The sequence below is a fragment of the Rhipicephalus sanguineus genome, chromosome 7 (genome assembly GCF_013339695.2).
Source record: "Rhipicephalus sanguineus isolate Rsan-2018 chromosome 7, BIME_Rsan_1.4, whole genome shotgun sequence".
Classification (NCBI taxonomy): Eukaryota; Metazoa; Arthropoda; class Arachnida; order Ixodida; family Ixodidae; genus Rhipicephalus; species Rhipicephalus sanguineus.
In genome coordinates, this window is record NC_051182.1 from 127,228,725 (window position 1) to 127,242,502 (window position 13,778).

General features: G+C 48.5%; 1 protein-coding gene across 1 annotated transcript in view; it reads left to right on the plus strand.

Annotated features, from left to right (window-relative positions):
• Positions 1-893: 893 nt before the first annotated feature.
• The window catches only part of LOC119399866 (uncharacterized), a 79,414-nt gene continuing 66,529 nt past the window's right edge, over positions 894-13,778 (plus strand). Inside the window, exon 1 of the mRNA XM_037666740.2 lies at positions 894-1,142. The gene's annotated coding sequence lies outside the window, so the exon portion shown is untranslated. The remainder of the gene's footprint in view (positions 1,143-13,778) is intronic.

Genomic DNA, 13,778 nt, shown 5'->3' on the forward strand with positions numbered 1-13,778 from the left:
CGGGGGGAGGGGGGCGCTATCCTGGATGCGGTCTTGAACACAATTCGCATTGCATCTGAGATGTCATTTATGGTTTACTGCAGCATGAAAAGCTCTACGACGGTACAGAGCGGTACCGAGTTTTTTCGCAGCCTAGCGTCGGGCCCACTTCTCCCAGTCTACTGCAAATCAAGAAAGGGGCACCGATTATCATCTCTCTAGTACACATCCTCACTCGACCAGCAGTGCCATCAGCAATCTTTTCTCTCTCGTCTGGCGAACAAAAAAAAAAAAAAAACGAGGCATGTATGTAGCAGACGACGCATTCTCCGATTTCGTCTGCTAGCCCAATCTGACACACACACACCCAGCTCCGACCAAACAGGCTTACCAGCGTGCTGTTACCTTGTTTCCGTATCTTAACCCCGTATCTCATCCGCTCGGTTTAGTTACAGAGCCGCGCCGCTTCTTGTACGTTACGCCACTTGTTGTACACACTAGTACGCATCCCTTATTGAGATTGCCGCTCCCGAGGCGGCTAGGATGGCCGTTAAAATGGCCTTCCAACGCATTTCAGCAGCAGGAGCAGACGACGCTCCTCGCACCAGAAGCACCAGAAGCAGAAGGCAAACGCCGTTCCGGTTTGGGTTTTTCCTCCTTGCCCCTACCTCTCGCCATCACCACGCGCCCCTCGTACGATCTCTCCTCTCTTCACTTCTCTCCGCCTCTTCATTGGAGGAGACGCGGTAAACGTCACGCTTCACGTCACTGTACGAAGCAAGGGGAAGAGAGAGAGAAAAAAAAAAGGCAGGAACAAGAATGAAAGGCGTAAGAGAGTGAGGAGGTGGCATCCTCCTCTCCATTATCGTCTGCTCGCGTCTTCTGCTTCGCCTCTGGCCAGACGACGTTCCAGTTTGCGAAGAGCTGTTCTTCGCGTTGGTTGGACCTGTGGTGGCTGTGGATTTTTTTTTTTTGTTGGTGGTGTCGTTTCTTTTGACAACGGAGCAGCATATTTGACGAACTTCGACGGAGCGGCCATTCGGAATTCTCGACGTTTTCTTTTTCTGCGAGGTACCCGAGTGATGTTCAGTGCGCGAATCGGGATCCAGTTCGACGGTTGCACGTGAACACAAAGGACTCGCTCAAAAGCCCGACACCACCACGTAAGTCATGCACGTTTTACTACTTCTTAGTGGTTAGGCCAGCCCTCCCTGATGCTTTCGAAGCAAACAAGTCTCTCGTTTCGGAGAGGTGGAGGGGCACACCGCGCAAGCGTTTTGCTTGCGGAGAACAGCTTTGCGGCGAGTTTTCGTGTCTCGACGTGCTGCGGGTCCCGATGAGTCGGACGGCGTGGAGACGTTTCGGATTTCTAGCGTAAGAACAAAAAAAAAAAAAAGGAAGGTTCGCATTGAAACGCCGCTTCGGTTAGTCTCCACGTGGGTTATCCCATCACTATTCGTCTCATTCTTGAATCGTTTTTGGGGTGTTGGCGTGATCATGAGTTTTGGGACATGAAATACATTCGTCCCGTATGCGTGTGTGTTTTTTAAAACTCAAGCCTAAAGGTCAGTTATGCATGTATTTGAAATTTAATGTTCGGTAAAGCCAGCGCATAAGAACCTTCGAGAAGTTTGAACTCGAGAAATGAGTCATTCTAAACAACCTTCACTTAATCTTTAATCACGAGAATAAAAATTTCCAAGCGCAAACTACAGATTTAGTTACTAAAGATAAGTATTTATGGAGGTCAAATAGCTCTTTTTTTCCTTTTTACTGTTTAACTACTCTGATAACTATGAGTGAAAACAGTGCCGAGGAGGGCTGTTATCTTTAGAGCCCACTCTAGTCATGAAAAAAATTAGACCTTGGAAATGTTTTTCCTGTAGTCACGTCGACATGCCTGTTCACGCGTCAGTTAAAAGAAAAAAGACATCACCGCTGTGGTGAACGCTGGGGTGGTACGTAAATAATCGCTCCTCCCCATCCCCGTCGGACTTACACTAAAAACTTAACCTCTTGCGTCATGCCCCAATAGGAATGCGGCCATCAGATTCGAACGCACAACCTCATGACCTACAGCATAAGGCCATATCGACAGATCTACTGTGACAGTTCGTTTTTAATTAACAGGAGCAACATGCGTCATTGTGAGAATGATGATTGTTCAACGTTTCTATTGTATTTTTTTTAAATACTGCAATAACTTCTGGTGTTGCGCGATAATGGTTGTACAGGGGATCGAAAAAGCAATGCGTTACCACTTTCAACGCGACTTAGTTAAGTAGTTCGCAAAAACAAAAAGAAGGCTGCTAAAGCTTCGGATAACATTTTTTTTTTGTAATTGTTCGAACGCGAACAACCAACAATTAAAAAAATAGATATTTTACAAAATATAGGCCAGGCGAGCAAGTACAGAAGGAGGTCTCGTATTGAATATCGACTTGAGACCTTCTGTACGTAGTAAACTAACACCTAAGTGCAAAAGCAGCAAACAGTCTAATGCTGTTACAAAATGCCACATAACGTGATGCAGGTATAAATAGACAAAAATATGAATAACTGCATTAAACGGACACTAAAGTGAAACAATGAATCGGTTTAAATTGATAAATTGTACTCTGAGAGCTCTAATGCAGCTAATTGCACGATCATAAGTGTATTAATACAGGAGACAATGAAGGTCAGAGTTTCATTTTTAAATCTCGCGCCGAAACCACCGCGCGTGACGTCACGGATTTCGAAGGTGTACTTGTCTTATTTAGGCGACATTGGCTCAACGAAATTTCCCGAAACTTTGTTATGTTAAACCTACTGCCCCTTCAGGGGTCAACGTACTTAATTTTTACCGATCAGGAACTACGTAGGACTTAGGATGCGTCTTCAAAATCTATGACGTCACGGCGTTCGGTGCGGGGATTTCAAGGTGGAGTCGCCAGCCACATTTTCTTTCGTTTTTCACGTTTTCTCGCTTAGCAAGCGTCTTCTTGCGGCAAGAGTGCTGATTCTGGAATTGTGAAAGAGGAATTTTGTAATAAGTGATATGTCGTTTTTCTCTGCAGTGGTGGTGGTGCTGAAACTTTATTGCTCTCTGCAGTGTCCCTTTCAAATTATATTTAAAAAAATAACAACTTTGGCATGCAAGCAGTTTCAGGAATGTCGGCGCTTCAAGACATCCAGAGGTTTCTGGCGGTTGCCAAAGATTTCGAGAACACGGCATTCGTAAAACCGAACTCTTTCTTTTCATATTAAGATAATGGTTGACGTTTTGCACTAGGCATTAGAAAAAGGAACAGATTACATAACTATGCGCTAACGTTCGCCGAACACATACCTATATACTAAAGAGGGACTACGCACAGACACCATTAAATGGGTACTTATATCAATTTGCGAAATTGACATACGAATCTCCTGTATACAGAGACGGCTCTGCGCGAAAGCGGAGCTGAGGAAATGCTGATTAGATATTTTACTTTGACATTAAAGTCAATTTCCTCGTGGCGCGCCTATCGACATTGACACTGGCGCGACGTCAAGCTACAGTGTCCATTCTGCTGACTTCAAGCACCAGTAACGCAGTTTGCGATGACGTCAGGTGCCAAACATGCAAAATGGCCGCTTGCGAGTCACCAATGGAGCCATGGAGCAGAGCGGCCGTGGAAACGTCACATCTTGCGCGAGCACGTGTCGAGAAATTCATACCGTGACGTGACGTCAGGGTACGGTAGGAACCGGTACTAGCTTTTATTTAAAAAAAATTAATTAATTTTCAGGGCGCACTTAACGCTTACCAGCACGTATTTCAGGCTCTTGAGTGCTTGGCCTTTCATTTGACGCGAGAAAACGACACCAGAAAACTTTCGTGTCGGTACCACTTTTAAGGCCGCCATCTTGTTGCACCGCCAGCACGATGAAAAAAAAAAGAACACCAAAAAAACTACGCCCTTTTAGCTCGGCGCGCTCATTTCCAGAAACACAACGAAGGGCCGCCAATCGTGCGAGGAACTCGGATGGTGTACGCTGCTGACGTCACGTGAATGGTCCGCGCATAACCCTAACGGACGCCGACCGCTCTAAGCCTTACGTCGTGGGGCCCGCTCTATTGTTTCAAGCCGCGACTGAATATGATTTCAGTTGGCAGCTCGCGTTGCCGCAAGGCTCTCGCGTTTCTCTTATCGTCGCGTTCTGTAGCTACTCGCTTTGTTGGCGGCGTGTGTCGGTCGGTCGTTCGTTCGTATGACGGGAAAACAACCAGCACGTGTCGCCGATGGGTTACGAAAGTTGGCGGTAGGGTACGGAAACTAAACGATAAAAGAAAGATCACTTCGGACGTGGTGTGATTTCCGCAGTCCATGTCACGACATGTTTTATCAGTTTTACTTCACATTATACGCATGCCACCCAGGCGCGGCGCCAGCGGGGTGTATGGGGGGGGGGGGGGGGTTGTCTCCCTAATTATAGTCAGAAACCAAAGGTAGGCCGTTGTGCGAAGCACATGATTGCTTCGTTTTCATTTTCGCAAGCTTGTTTTTTTCTTTCCTTGGGACTCTACCAACCGCGGAGGGTGGGGTGCCGTCGCGCTGAAGTAAAACTTACCCCGCACTGGTACTCAACATGGCGGCTTGGATGACGTCAAGGCAGTATAATCAGGTGGCGGTTAACAAGCTTTAGTGTGATAACGACGCGTCTGGAACGTTTCTTTTCTTTTTTTTTTTTCCTCTATGCTCGAATAACGACAGAAGCTGCAGTAAACGAGGGCTTATTGGTCAGCTGTCCGCCCGGTAAAAAGGATCACGTGCTACGCGACCCCAGCTGGCAAAGAGTGTTCCACGCTCGCCGCCATGGCTACGAGTGACGCCCCCTGACTAAGTCTCCCAGGTTTGCAAATACATAAGTATCCCATAAAGTGGACAAGGGGACGACCGCCGCCGTAGCTCAATTGGTAAGAGCATCGGGCGCGTAATCCGAAGGTTGCAGGTTCGGTCCCTGCTGCCGGCAAGTTGCCTTTTCGACCACTTTGCTTTCTTCGCACCTACATCATAATTGCCACAATACACTTAATTGGATTCATCATCCGCTGGTTTTCATCAAAATTGTGTCAGACAAAATGAAACGATCCCTCAGAATTCCATTCCTTCATTCATGCGATCTATATTGATAACATTAACGGGACATCATAAACTATATGCGTTCCACCATGCTGGTATTCAAACATGGCGACTTTTGTGACGTCAGTGCAAGCCGCCTGATATGGTAACATGATGAGATGATTACATAGTGGCTAATACAGGTCTTTCAGATTGAAATATAGCGACGTGTCCATTACAACGGTACGGTATTTCCGTACTTTTTAGTACGGTAAAACCGGCACTGCTAAAAGACCCTGTCACTGCGACGTGATGCAACACTCTTGATTGGCACTTGCGTGCCGTTGCCGTGAGGCTGCAACATGGCGGTTAGTCAGCCACCGTGTACGTTTATTGTTTGCTTACGTTATTTCTTCTTGTACTTGCGCAAGCGCTGGCACACGGACACGAATGTCGAAGAACAGATTTCGACATATCCGCGAAACACTATACGCCTGGTCAACGCTGTTTCTTTTATTTATTTATTGCCTTCCTCAAAGGTGTTTAGCAAAATATTACCGTAGTCGTCGGCTTTATGTCAGGTGTTCCGCGAAGCTTGTGCCATTTTTTTTTCTTTTTTAAAGTATGCGAGTGTCAAGCAGCTTGTGCGGAATCGTGGTAACGTCGCTTGCCGTCGCTCGGAGCAGGTCGGGCAATATATCCATTTCGCCCCATTGCGTAAATTAGTTACTAATAAAGAATTGACCGCGGAGCCAAACCGTGAGACTTAACTAGAAGAATAAGAATGGCGTGGAGCTCATTTGGCAGGCGCTCTCAAACCATGAATGGTAGTCTACCGCTATCAGATATATAACAGCTGCATCTTACCGGTACTTACTTTCGGAGCAGAAACCTGGAGGCTTGCAAAGAGGGTTCAACTTAAATTGAAGACGACGCAGCGAGCGATGGAAAGGAAAATGATAGGTGTAACCTTAAGAGACAGGAAGAGAGCAGAGTGGGCCAGAGAACAAACGGGGGTTAAGGACTGGACATCTTAGTCGAAATCAAGAAGAAGAAATGGACATGGGCAGGGGATGTAGCGCGTAGGCAAGATAACCGCTGGTCATTAAGAGTAACGGACTGGATTCCAAGAGATGGCAAACGCGCGAGGGGGAGACAGAAAATTAGGTGGGCAGATGAGATTAAGAAGTTTGTAGCTATAACGTGGCAGCAGAAAGCGCAGGGCAGGGTTTAATTGGTGAAACATGGGAAAGGCCTTTGCCCATGCAGTGAACGAAGTCAGGCTGATGATGAAGGAATTGACCTTCTCGAATAATATAATTAGGACAAAAGAGTCGGTGAGAAAACTGAACAGATATGACGCACGCGAAACACGAAGTGCCGCGCGCCGCTAGTAAGAAAAACAATAACTTTGTCGCCGTATTATTATTATACACAGTCTCACGAAGAGCGCTTGTAACCGGTCAAGACTGTACATTACTTGAAGTAAGTTCGGGCATATCAGTATTCCATTTCGGCATCTAGCGCGCAACAGTTAACAAGGACAGGGTGACAAAAATCGACGAGGATGAGAGCTTGTCCTCGTCGGTATTCACCCTGTCCTTGTCTTTTTTGTTGTGCGCTAGATGCTTAATAACCGTATACATTCCATTGAGAAATGCCCGAGCTTCGATGCGCTGTTACCGCGTAAAACGGACTTTTCGGCCAAAGTGCGTTGGTCAACCCGCTGGTTTCCGGAAAAACCTACCATCTACATTCCATCCCGTCCTCACGCCTCTCTGGTTGCGTTCTCGGCTATGCGGTGTGTCGTCACTCTACGGCGACGATATATATACAGGTATATACCGCATTTTATCGCATATAACCCACCCCTGCATATTACACGTACCCTCAACTTTGGCTCTTCAAAAAGATTATTTATATATATAACAACTGCCTATAACCGGCAACCCCACTTTTTAAGAACCTTTTTTCCGTTTTTCTTGCTCTTGGTTATATGCGAGAAAATACGGTATATACGGGCATGCGTGTCAGCAGGCGCCGATGGTGGGTACAGGCATCCATGTCGGCACCGGCAACAGACATAAAACTGCGCACCTACCTAGATATATCGACTCCACGGGGGTGCAAGAGGGGGAGGGGGGGGGGAGGCAGCGGTTGTGTCATGGCGGTCACGTCTTTTCCTCTGAATTCCGAACCCGCTGCAGCAAAAAAAAAATACTAATAAAATAAAATAAAGCGCCTAGCACGTCACAGCTCAAGAAGTGGGACATGGAGGGATCACAAGGTTCGTGCGAGTTTTTCTTTTGATCGGTTTTGTCTGTGTTTTTTTTTTCGATTACTTCGCCATTTTCCCCGTTCTTGTGTGCGTGGGCAGAGAAGCCCCCCCCCCCCCCGCCCAACACATACATAGAAGAATCCCTCCCCCCCCCCCCAAAACCCGTTGCCCGGATGCATAGAGAAGAAACCCACCCCCACCCCCTCATTACCCACACAGACTCATACATATACCACGGCTTTTTATCCAGCGGCCGTGCATATACATATACACACAGCCCTTGTTACACAGTTAGAAGCACCGTATTGTAGTGATTGGCTTTTCGATAGATCGCTGTTATTAATTTGCGGGAATTCCCCGCCAGGTAGACATACGCTATTCCGTGACATTAATTTTCCCGGTAAACTGTACCGGTGTGGTCATCCGTTATTTTCCCCTGGGCTGGCGATGACTGCGCAAGGGGGGACGAATAGACAGTGCGATACCGGGTGATATGTTGAAAGCAAGGCCGGGGAGCCCCTTGTTACTTTTTTTTTCTCTTTTTGTCGCAAATGGTCGTCTATTCCGCAATTTCCCCTCGAATTCGATACAGGAAAGTTCGATGTTGACGGTGACGTCATGTGCGGGGGTGACCAGCCCCCGTGATATGTGTGGTCCCTGGACAAATTTCCCGTAATGTGCTTGGTGACAGCGAGCAGTGAGTGGGTGACTCAGACTACGCAACCGTTGTGTTTCTACAAACATTCCCTAATTTCGCAATGTCATCGATATTCGAGAAAGTTGTACCGTTCTGCTATGATGACGTCACTATATCGGGTTGACCTGAGCACGTGATGCGTCCCAAATGTGATTGGAAGTTCCAAGACAGTTCACCAGGAAGTTGCACGGTGACCTATACGACGATGGTGGGACGTTCCTGGATTTTCCTGTGTACATCGGCGGATATGGAATTAGTCACTGTGGCCTGCGAGATCCGGGGGTGCTGCGTAGCTTGCACAACGTCGCCCGGGGTCTCGGAGGCTTTGGTGATACTGCATACCCGCCCAAAAGGCCAGCGTTGTACACTCTAAGAAAAAAAGGTGTCCTTTGACTCTTCTTTTATACATGTGAGAGTCATATGTGTAACACTCTCTGAGTGTCACATTGGCTATCTTTTGGAAAGTCCTGCGTCCCAATACTCTTCTAAATAGAGTCAGTTGACTCTAAAGAGAGTCAACGTGCCTCTCTAAAGAGAGTGCTGCACATGTGACTCTCACATGTATAAAAGAAGAGTCAATGTTTTGAGAGTGTATGAAGTGAGCGCTGCGGGCAGCCACGCATTTTTGATGGTCGACTCGGAAAGGAATAGTGACACGCGAAATGCTTGATATGCTCTTCCGGATGATTAAGGCCGAAGTGGAAAAAGTTGGCGCGGCACCTATCATACAGGTGCGAGCTTTCCGTGCTGTAGACCTAGCTTAGATTCCTCAGATGGTTATTTAAGCCCCTTTCCCCTTCCCAAGTACAGGGTAGCAAACCGGAGACTTTCTCTCGTTAAACTCCCCGTCTTTCCTTGATCTTTCGCTCTCTCTCTCTCTCTCTCTCTCATATGGTTAAGGTTTCCTTAACATTTTTTTACGTGATCATCGCTTCGAGACCGCACAACTAGCCAGGCCGAAGTGGGTTGTGGCAGCCAAAGGAATGCGCTCCCATTCAAAACAGATACGAGATGGGGGGGGGGGGGGGGATGCATATTTCACGTATCTGGCTTGTTTATTTACTGTTAGCCCCGAAGGACAGTGCTTCCTGTCAACGGACCATCGAATCTCATGCAACTGCGTTAAAGTGTGTCCCCCCTCCCCCTTCCACACACACATACACACACGATACTACAATGTTGCAGCCTTTTATTTTAGAAAAAAGAGGGTAGGGGGGGGGGGGGGCGGAACGATCCGATCTCGTTCGTGTGTGTGTTTGTTTGTGTCTCGTCTTTCTAATATACGCATGAAAACTGCAGATATTTGCACCTTTTGTTCTGCATACAGAATACTGAACATGTACAATGCGTTGATGACATCTCATAATGCTTTCTCTTTTCATTTTTTTTTGTTTGTTGACGTAACACCCCTCCCCCCTTCCCACGCGCACTTTTTTATCTTGCCCCCCCCCCCCCCCCCATTCTTTCTGCATCGCTGCTTCAGAAGCACTGTGATGTACTGTGAATAGGTAAACACTTTTACAGCCGGACGAGGCTTTGCAAGCACGCGTGAAGAGGCCGAAGTCATCCGCTTACGCATCTCGAAGTGTTCATCTACTTTCCTCGTTACGAAACGAGGGTAGCGATAAAACACACCACTTAGACGCCCTTCGGTCCGTTATCGTGTGTAAGCCCCTTAGGCCTGACGGCTGCGTACGCACGCAGCGACGGTTAGAAACGCATTACGCAACTATGCTGAGGTCATGGTCGCGTAGCCCGTGGCTGTGTGCGCTGCCTGCTCAGTTATCGTAGCACGCCGACGAAGGCAGAAAACTATGAAGCGGCAGCACCCGGCGAGCTGTCAACGAGGGACAAACTGATTCTTGAAGCTCGAAGTATTATAGTGATTCGTTTCGCTGTAAACAAACAAACAAAAAACAAAAGAAGAGCCTGATCAGTTGTCTATGCATATGCGATAGCTATGTTCAACTCAAATCATTGGATCGATATTCAGTGCAGACAATGCAGCTGTCATGCGGATAACAAACATTAAGCCAACACTTGCCATCATTTAGTCAGGATATGGCAACATCTGCCGACATTTGTCAATTATGAGCAACATTAGCATTCACTTCGCAGTACACCGTTCGCAAATCGCAACGGGTCGGCGTGTGTGTTTACGTGTGTTTGGGGGTGGGGACGCTAAAGGCCGAACCATATAGAGCGTTTTTGCCGGCGTTTTCCCGGCGTTTCGTACGCCGGCGTCCCTCGACGTCGACGCTACCGGTGACGGTGGCCGAAACGTCCACCTCTGGACGGTCCAGACATCACGGGCGGCAGCGTCGACGCCGGAAGCAATTCGATGGACGCAGAACCAATCAGCGTGCGGCTGGCAGCGACTTCCGCTACGTAACGGCGTCATCGCTGCTGCCAAGATGGCTGCCGCCCGCCTCGGATCTAATAAGTCGTCGCCGTGCACTGTGTGGCCCTTAAGTTCTCAACTGATGCTTGTATTTGACTTAGCTTGTTCCCTAGAAGCTTCGACAGCAAAGCGATCGTGATATCTTTGAAGTCTTTCCGAGTGCCGTACTCAAGCTCATCGGTAGGCTTAGCAGGAATGAGTGTATTGGCCGAATACGTAGCCTCAAAGATGTACGGCAGCTTCAAGCTCAGAGGCCATATATTACAAGTTTGTGCTTCTTCTTAATGCCAATAGCTGGCGCTACAAGTCAAATAAAAAAAAAAAAAAAGACTTTTTGGTGGCGTTGTGTCACTGTGACTCGTTTTCTGCACCACAGAACTGCTAATGAGACATAAAAGCTATAATCAGGAATATATCTTGTTGGTCCATTGACGAGAACTGTACACTGTTTTACGAGGTGTCAGGTTCATTCCCTCTGGTCACACTGTGTGACGCCGAGCTAACGCTCTTCATATGGTTTGCCGCCCTCTCTGACGGCGTTGATGCGACGACGCCGAGGGACGCAACGCCAGGAAACGCCGGCAAAAACGCTCTATATGGTTCGGGCTTAAGATATGCTTGAAAGTGTTCTCAGTGCGCTATGAAAGTGTTCAAAGTCCGCTACGACTTCTATACAAGACAGGAGAGAGAGAGAAGTAAGCGTTTATTGTTTGAAGAAGAGCCGTTGTCTTCACCCTCGGTAGCTGGTAGCCGCGTCGATCCAGAACTGACAGCCATTGCTGCGCAGCCTGTTTCAGCGCCTGTCTCCCTTCGGTCTTCCAGACTTTCAGCCGCGAGAACCTATTCTAACACCGTGGCCGCGAGCATGGTCTCCGCGACCCTTCACGGTCCATCACCATCTTCATCAGCCTGACTACGCGAAATGCAGGACAAAGGCCCCTCGCGCGTTTGTCGAGTTAACCAGGTGCTGTGGCAGCTGTGGCCACGGTATCCCCGCAAACATATTCTCATATGCCCATCTCACCTTTTGCCTCCGCTCGCGCGCTTGTCATCGGCACACGCTCGTTTCCCGACCCACGCATACTCTGTTCCCGTATGCCTGTCACTTTCCCGGTCACGTTAGCCCTCTTTTATTCTCCCCTTTCCTTAGACGGGAAAGGTCTCGAAACTCTCGGAATCCTGTTCTTCCGCAGCGCGGTCGACAACGCCGTCCAAACGAATCTATTAGGGCAGGATCGCACCTCTCGTAGGGGCCTTATGGGTGAAACAGAGGGACGCCAACCACGGTACTGATTGTTAAGCCGGAGTAGATCATTTAGAATCACGAATTCAGCCGGCTTTTGGAACATTTTTGCACGATTAAAAGTAAAAACTTTTTTTACTTCGCGAAAATGAAAGACCCTACGTTTCGGGTCTCACTCGGCCCCTTCTTCATGGGTGACTGGGGTACAGGGTACTGTAATTGGGGGGCACTTACGAGCAGCCTTCTTTTGTTCAGGCCACGGGGGGTCACGCCTGTCCTCAATGATGTACGCGAAGTCCTTTGAACTACACGCTCGGCAGCGCACCTGCAGACCGGTTGACGTTACCGGGTATCACCTGTATGTGCCACGATTCCACAAAAAAGCCGCTTGTGATGGTTGACCTCGAAGCAACGACGCGAAGTTGTCAGCGCCGCAATTTAGGGCTGTCTACAGGCGGATTCACCTTGTTGGAAATCCGGGACTGAAGTCCCTAGATTTACTTTAGCCGGGACGGCAGGAGCACTTAGCTACCCCAGTCTTCCCCAGTCGTCGTGGTGGCCACCGTGTCGTGGTCGAGGCAAGTCGTGAAATGTTCAAAGGCCTTTGTAGCGCATTCTTTTACACGTAGGTGACAGCCTGGCGGCAGAAGCACTTAGAGGAGACGGTCATCAATCATCCCTAAATAGCTGTATTGGCAGCGTTGTCAGTGAAACGAGTCGCGAAGAACTTCTCATGCGCTAGCAGCGTTCACGAGAATCCGACGAGAGACGGACCGATTGGGCGATCCGTGTCGAAAAACTAACTGGTCGTATGTTGTCTGGTGTCGTCTTCTTTGTTGAGTGAACCCGCGCCATCAAGGAGTCGGTTCAGCCAAATCCCGTCCAAGAAGCAGCCGACTTAAATCTCAAAAAGGCGTCGTCATGGTTTGATAACACTCCTGCTTAGGAGAACCCTGACGACTACAGTACTGGATTAAGCCCGGGTGATGCGACTCCATTTTTTTACACCATTCGATACTTATCGTCCACACCCGATAGACTCGTAGCAATCGTTGGTGTCTTTCGTCCCAAACCCTAGAGGAGGGCTCCGGAAATTTGGATCACTTGGACACCCGACACCTCCGTGCATACTGGTTCTCTGCGCGCCACAAAAGCGCACGTGGGGCAAGCGTCTTTGCCGCAAGGGGTTATTGACCTCATTGGAACCATGAAGTAGAGATATAAAATGTAAAAGGAAAAGAAGATGACCCCCCCCCCCCTTTCTCGGTCGTCTTCACCGAAAGCCAGAACGATGACGACCATCATCGACTCCTTCTTCGTCGCGAACAACAAAAGGGTTCTCCTCTGCGACTGTACTACAGTGACTGTACTGCGACGATGAGGAAACCCGCCGACGAGCCGAGCGAAGCCAAGCCGAGTTACTTACCAAGACAGAAAAGAAAAAAAAGGGGGGGTAAAGAGGGTTGGAAGAGCCGGATCGTCGCTCGCGCACCAAAACACCCCCGTAACCGACTGAACCACGCCGTTTGTTAGCACTACTGGCACACAACACTAACCCCCTCCCCCCGTATTTTACCCCCTCGCCCCCCCCCCCTTTTTTTTCTTTCACTCAGTCAGGGCTGCGAGCGAAGAATAAATAAATATATAAAAAAGCGGCAAACGGGGGGAAAGGGAGCAGTCTGGCTCTTTCCGGACCGAACCAGAGTGCGGCGTCGCGCGTCGCCGCGAACAAGTTTTCTACCCCGGTCGCCTCATTATTAGCGCCGGCGTTGACGATGAGCTCGGTATCATTCGTAATAGCGGGTCAACGCGAGTCGGCCCTCCGGCAGCTTGTTCCATAGCTTTAAACTAGAAAGAGAAAGAAAAGACCGTCGGCCTCGTTTACACAATATCGCTGGAATGGCAGCTTTCTTAGCGAAAACAAATAAGCAATGCCATGAGACTCGGATAGCCTCGGCTCAATCTGCCTTTTTTGACAAACGACGAAGCTTGTTTTATAAGCAGTTTCCAAGTTTCTCTTATTCTTTTTTGTAAGGTGTGTGCGTGGGGGGGGGGGGGGGGGGGGAGGGTTTGTAGGAGAAAAACGTCTTTGA